The following is a 7,823-nucleotide window of genomic DNA, read 5'->3' on the forward strand; positions in this document are numbered from 1 at the left end:
TTAAGTAGTATCTCTCCTAACAGATTGAGAACTGAGCAGTCTGATGTGATATCTTCAGCTAGCTTCTAACTAATAATGTTACCTTGTTAACTCACGGACAAAAAATGTCATTAATAGTCATTATCACAAGAAAATTTATTCCAGTCATATTTGACTACGTTTAACAAGTTGACTGCGTTTAGCAAGTTTGCTCAGCTAATTTCATAACATCCATGTCAATGTGTGCTAAGATGGATAATTGAAAATAAATTGCATCTTGAAGAGGTGATACAGTGATAAGGTTGCGAATAATGACGACTCCGCTTGACGTTAGAAGATTCATGATTTGAAAGGAAAATTAATCTTGTCCTGTAAAACGTGCACATGGACATTCCAGAGTCGAATGGCAAAGCAGGATTGCTCTAATTAGGGACTTTGTCTGACTTGAAGATAGATTTTTCAAATACAAAATAGTTTGCCTGTAATTTCTTTTGGGCATTTCTTCTTTTAGAAACATTTCTAGTATGCAATTGGGGTATTCGACCCTTTTCTCTGCTATTTTTCTTAGCCATCTTGGGATCATAAATGTTCAATTCAATCTCTTTCTACTCTCTCAAGCTCAAACAAACAAACAAACAAACTACAATATTGGTATTAAAAAATGATATTGGTAAAAATGTACTATTGGTATTCGCCAAAATGATTGTCATCTCAGTAGCCTCTGATGTTAATGAGAAAGAATTCAAACGTTTCACAGCGATTTTGTTAATTTTATTTCATCCCAAAATTGAATTTTTCCATTTCATTTTCAAAGACAATGAGTATTGTTTGGTGGAGTTCTTCTTTATCTTCAGAAGTGACGATCAACGAGAAATAATTCACAGCCCACAACGAGTTTGTATTCTATTTTCATGCAAAAATTTAAGATTTTACCAATTTTTCATTAAAAGATTCATGAGGGTATTGTTGGAGCACAATGAATATATTTAGAGCTATATTTAAGAAGCTGTGAAAATAGGAAAAATATTACCTAATGCTTCCGGGTTTCAAATTCCTTTTTCCTTAACTTGGTAATAGAATAAATAATAGAATATACCTTGTTTATCCTGCTGGGATAGGTAATTGACTAATTGGTGCTATAATAGAAATTTTAATAAATTTCAAGAATATGTGATACTTTTAAGGGACTACCCTGTATTTTAGATCACCGACTTAGCCATATTGCCATTTCTCTCTTGATGTCTCTCTTGACTTTTATCTTTGTCCAGAATCTTGTGATCTGGATTTATATTTGCTGAGGATTTTCTGATCAAGAAATATTTTATATCGATTTTATTTTTATTGCTATATTTTTTCAGACATTCTTTTTCCTAGGGTTCTAATAAAGGAGGTCTTTCCATCCAACCAACCTTCTCTTTTACCTTTTACTGTGAGAGTTTGTCAGTTTTTGGTTCAGATATGTTTGGTGACCATTTCCATAATGTCTGACCACTGCTCGATGATTTTCTTAGAATTCTGCAAATAAGAGAACCAACAAATTTTGCTTTATCCTTTTAGTCTTATCAAAGGGAATCAATTTGATAAACAAAAGTGACCTAACAGCTCGTCTAACAAAACAAAATTTATAGGATTCAGGAATGAGGTTTTTTTTCTTTAGTCTTCTTACAACAATAAAGTCAACATCATTAGATTTTTACGGCCTGTTTTTTCCTTTCTTCTCCATCGTTTAGGTTGACCTTTGAGAATTGTACTAAACGGACCTCAAAGGTTTAAAAACCATTAACATGAAAACTATAAAAACCCGACCGCAAAAACTAAACACCACCCATCACGATTGAGAGAAAAATTATAATAAAAAAACTAAAAGGTAAAGACTACTTGCACTTTTTATTCATAAAAAAAGCAAACCTCTTTTTTTTATATATTTCTGTCTTTTAGCTCCTGTATTCAGTTTTTTACTTTCTATTATTTATTATTTTTTTTTTTTTTTTTTTCAGTTAGTTTAAATGACTTTTTTTTATTGAGGTACATCCTTAATTTGGTGTTTACATTTTATTACATTGTACAACACAGTTGTCCCCTATTTAAGTTTCCCTCCTTTATGAGCTGCATTACAATGTCTTGTGTTGTTACCTACGTACATATTTCAATTTGATTTTTTCGATCTGAATGAATTTTGTGACTTTTAATAATTTTAGCTGCCAGGGTTATACCTACACATTACAACATTACCCAATTTTGCCTACTTCTTTATTATTTGTTATGGTTTTATGGTTGTATCTTACCTTATTTTCGTCAATCTCTTCATCCATTCTCTCATTTCTCAAGCCACAACTTTGTTTCGACCCAGATCCGGATTCACCCAGAACTTCGTTGAAGACTTTGGGGAACTTTCTACTCCCAGCCTGTCAGCTAGTGTTGGGAATAATCGATTATGATAATCGATTAATCGATTATTATTGATAATCGTAATCGTAATCGATTATAAAAAATAATCGAAAGTATAATCGATTATGAAAAATAATCGGAAAATCACATTTTGGTATTTTTGCCATCAGTTTTTGGTTCAGATATGTTTGGTGACCATTTCCATAATGTCTGACCACTGCTCGATGATTTTCTTAGAATTCTGCAAATAAGAGAACCAACAAATTTTGCTTTATCCTTTTAGTCTTATCAAAGGGAATCAATTTGATAAACAAAAGTGACCTAACAGCTCGTCTAACAAAACAAAATTTATAGGATTCAGGAATGAGGTTTTTTTTCTTTAGTCTTCTTACAACAATAAAGTCAACATCATTAGATTTTTACGGCCTGTTTTTTCCTTTCTTCTCCATCGTTTAGGTTGACCTTTGAGAATTGTACTAAACGGACCTCAAAGGTTTAAAAACCATTAACATGAAAACTATAAAAACCCGACCGCAAAAACTAAACACCACCCATCACGATTGAGAGAAAAATTATAATAAAAAAACTAAAAGGTAAAGACTACTTGCACTTTTTATTCATAAAAAAAGCAAACCTCTTTTTTTTATATATTTCTGTCTTTTAGCTCCTGTATTCAGTTTTTTACTTTCTATTATTTATTATTTTTTTTTTTTTTTTTTTCAGTTAGTTTAAATGACTTTTTTTTATTGAGGTACATCCTTAATTTGGTGTTTACATTTTATTACATTGTACAACACAGTTGTCCCCTATTTAAGTTTCCCTCCTTTATGAGCTGCATTACAATGTCTTGTGTTGTTACCTACGTACATATTTCAATTTGATTTTTTCGATCTGAATGAATTTTGTGACTTTTAATAATTTTAGCTGCCAGGGTTATACCTACACATTACAACATTACCCAATTTTGCCTACTTCTTTATTATTTGTTATGGTTTTATGGTTGTATCTTACCTTATTTTCGTCAATCTCTTCATCCATTCTCTCATCTCTCAAGCCACAACTTTGTTTCGACCCAGATCCGGATTCACCCAGAACTTCGTTGAAGACTTTGGGGAACTTTCTACTCCCAGCCCGTCAGCTGTCTTTCAAAATGTCTCTCAACCCCTGTTTCAACCTGTCTCACATTCCATACCCCCATCATCATGCTTGTGCATAATTTTGTCACTTGTGTCAAATTCGTTGTGACGTCTCGTGAAGACTTTGAACGTTTTGACGTCGACGTCATGTCACGTTACCTTCTTATTAATTTCGAAAATTTCATTTTGCATCTTTGTGAATTTATCATCGTCGTCGTCGTCTTTTTCTTCTTCTTCTTTTTCTTCTTCTTCGTCTTTTTCTTCTTGTTGTTCTTAGTCTACTTCTTTTTCTTCTTGTTGTTCTTAGTGTTCTTCTTCTTTTTCAATTATTTCGTTTGCTTTTTCTTTCTCGTCTTCCTGTTTTTTTTTTTTTTTTTTTTTTTTTTTTTTTTTTTTTTTTGCTGCGCTTTTCGTTAGACTGTTTGAAATGTCTATTGATATATTCTTTTATTCATACAACATTTCGCTTGTGCTGTGCCGTTTCTATGTAGATAGGTATTAATATTTTTTTCAACAAATTTAATGCTTTCAGATAATGATACCAGATCAGTCAGGCATTAGGCATTTAGATTTTTGTTAAATACTCATAGTTACACAGTTATGGATACTCCAACTATGTGACATGTTCACAATGTTCCACAGTAGTTCAAACACAGCCCTCCCCATTGTACTAATATGAAATATTTTCCCAACTATATCATAAATTATTGCAAATCAAAAATGAATATTAAAATCCTGCATCACAGAAACATTAAATTCATAATTTTTAATTAATTACTTAAATACATATTTCAAAATTTATTAATTTTAATATAAATTAGGTTTTCACGTTTTATGTGTTCCACTGGATTTTCCAAATTTCTGCAGGGTTATAACGTTATTTTTTTCTAGATTTTGCATATATCAGAAATTTTATTTATCATTTTGTATTATTGTAATGAACTATGTTCAGGGTGTAATTATTATGTTGCGTTATAGATTTATCTGTTTATATATTTTTCCCTCTTTCCATCTGTTCCTTTTATTAGCTTTCCTTATTCCTTTTGTTAGCTTTCTTTAGCTCTTTCTCTCTTTTAGTTTGTTATCTTTCCTAATTGTACTCTAGTAGTGACCTAACTTTCTCCTTTTGTTTGAGTGACCTTTGAAATAATTGTCTGGGTTATCCAGAGTTTCATCCTTCTTATTTTAAGCTCCTCTTTTATTCTATCAACTAACCTTTGTAACACTTGAACAGCCTTTGTAACTATTTCGTTTTCTCTTAGCACTGCATCCTTGGGTAACTCCAACCATATTCGCTCTTCAGGCCTCATCCTTAGGATCCCAAATTTCATTCCACCCTGTATGGTACAATATCAGAATGGTGACACGCCATAGGACATGCAGTAGGAGATATATTACATAGTCAATAATTTCTACATCTGATACTCACAGAGTCAAACGCTATAGATACATCAGGTAATGTTCGCGGTACATAATTATGGACAGATTGGACAGTCCATGTACATAATTAGATTAATTAGTTTGTGTATTACATGGGAATTTATTGTCAGATGACATTTTGTCTATACTTTGGCGATCACGCCCATTGTCAGTAATAACTTCACGATGGTTACAAAAATTAATGAATTTCTTGTTAACAGATTAGATAATTTTTGTCCCTGATCAAAGCATGACCTCTAAAGATCATGCCTGCAACCTTCCCTACACCAAGGCGAACTTTCAGCCCTTTTACCTTCTTGTTATATTTCGCCCAACTTTTTTTTCTTGCAAGTTTTGTGTTCGTCTTATTGTTTTTCACTGATAAAAAGATGATTTTTCCGCTCCGTCCCATCTTGGCGAACTTTTCCAGATTTCCATTCTCTTCTGTTTCCCCTTTGAATCTTTTGTTTTCTTCTTTGTTCAAATCATGACCTCTGAAGATCATGCCTGCAACCTTCCCTACACCAAGGCGAACTTTCAGCCCTTTTACCTTCTTGTTGTATTTCGCCCAACTTTTTTTTTTTCTTCTTCTTGCAAGTTTTGTGTTCGTCTTATTGTTTTTCACTGATAAAAAGACGATTTTTCCGCTCCGTCCCATCTTGGCGAACTTTTCCAGATTTCCATTCTCTTCTGTTTCCCCTTTGAATCTTTTGTTTTCTTCTTTGGATGTTGAAGAAAGACTTTGATTACCTATTCTATTCAACAAAGAGCAGGAGCATTCAATTTTTATATTTTTTCTTTATAGGTAGAGCGAAAAAAATGAAAAAGTTGTTTGGAAAAGTTCAAACTTTCAATTTTTTCCTCTCTTTTTTTTTCCTGCAAATTTTTATTATAAATAAGTTTTTTCTTTTGATTTTCTTTATTTTTTATAATTTTCAACATCTGTGACTCTTAAAATGAAGAAAAAAAAATCAGTGTCTCAATAACACCTTGCGCTTTTTATTACATTTGGGGCAAGCATTGGTGTCAATTCAGAAAAGATGATCTTCTGTCTAAAGATGAACGAATTATGATTTATGATTAAAAAATTGAAGATATAACAATGGTCAACTAACAAACTAAGAATAGCAGATTTGCCAAATTAGCCTCCCGCAAACGACAGTAAATATGTTGTATTTGATTAGTGATTACGGATAAGTACACTCACGCTTTTCAAACGCAAAGAACAATCAAATTAGAGGATTGGATAATAATTTATTGGTAACAACTATTGTGCTCACAGTCCCAGTATTTATTATGCACATGGGAGTATCTATTTACAGTCCGAGAGACATAAGGTCAAAATTTCCCCTTTTTCCTGTTTCTTTTGCTTGTTGAGTTTTTTCCCATCATTTTGTCTCTCTCTCTCTCTTTCTTTCTTTCTCTCTCTCTCCCTCTCTCTCCCTTCCATCATTTTGTGTCTCTCTTTCTTTCTCTCTCTCCGTCCGTTCCATTATTTTGTGTGTGTCTCTCTCTCTCCCTTCCATCATTTTGTGTCTTTCTTTTCTTCTTCGTCCTAATGCTTCTTGTCCTCCTCCTTCTGTCTTGACACGTCTTCCATGGTTTTTAATTTCATCACCACATCTTCATCAGCAAAGACTTCAACCAAATTGTTTTCTAATTTGACTTCTTCCAGTTCTTCGCCAGCTACCGCAACCTCTTCTCCTTTTTGATTAATTGCTTTTTTCTTTTCCCATCGAACGGGCAGATTTATTTTTAATTTGTTTTAAATTTAATTTTTTTTCACCCTTCTCTTGTTGTTTGGAGACGGTTTCTTTTTTCCATCACTCTTGACATCACCTGTTGTGAAAGTTTCTCCCCATTAGTTCCTACTATCTCTTCTAATTACTCTTCTGTACACAGTGTTGCATTGTTTTTCCCTTGTGAACATCACAGATTGTCTCCTACATGCCTAAATGATACGTTTCACCATTACAACCTCTTCTTCTTTTTGATTAATTGCTTTTTTCTTTTCCCATCGAACGGGCAGATTTATTTTTAATTTGTTTTAAATTTAATTTTTTTTCTCCCTTCTTCTCTTATTTAAATTCATCAAAACTTCAACACATCATACTCTTCTCCTTCCTTTTTTTTCTCTCTTTGAGTTAAGTTTTCATTCTTTTCTACATACACCTCGTCTTCTTCTTCCTCCTTCTTCTTTCTTCTTCTACTTCTTCTTCTTCTCCTCCTCCTCCTTCTTCTACTTCAACTTCTTCTTCTTCCTCCCTCTTCTTCTTTTTTCTTTTTTCTTCTTCTCCTTCTACTTCTTTTTATTTCTCTTCTTCTTTTTCTTCTACTTCTTCAACCTCCACTTCTTTTTCTTCCTGTTCTTCTTCTTCACTCTCAAATTATTCATTCTCGTGGAAAATTTTCTCCTCTCTCCCCCACCACCCAGTACTCTCTGATGTGTTGTAAGTTTTCATTCTTTTCTACATACACGTCGTCTTCCTCCTCCTCCTCCTCCTTCTTCTTTCTTCTTCTTCTTCTTCTTCTTCTTCTTCTTCTTCTTCTCCTCCTTCTACTACTTCTCCTTCAACTTCTTCTTCTTCCTCCTTCTTCTTTTTTCTTTCTTCTTCTTCTACTTCTTCATCCTCAACTTCTTCTGCTTGTTCTTCTTCTTCACTCTCAAATTATTCATTCTCGTGGAAAATTTTCTCCTCTCTCCCCCACCACCCAGTACTCTCTGATGTGTTGTTGTTTACCTCAGTGTGATTTGTGTTTATTATAATATTAAATTGTCGACAGGGTGGTACATCGAACGCTTCATGAAAGCTTGGTTTCTTGATGCCACATGCTGTCCTAGAAGGGATATTTTTTGAACGGTTTCTCTTTAGATTCGGCCAATCTTTTGAGGACTTGGTC

Source organism: Diaphorina citri, unplaced genomic scaffold (assembly GCF_000475195.1).
Source record: "Diaphorina citri unplaced genomic scaffold, Diaci psyllid genome assembly version 1.1 scaffold96, whole genome shotgun sequence".
NCBI lineage: Eukaryota > Metazoa > Arthropoda > Insecta > Hemiptera > Psyllidae > Diaphorina > Diaphorina citri.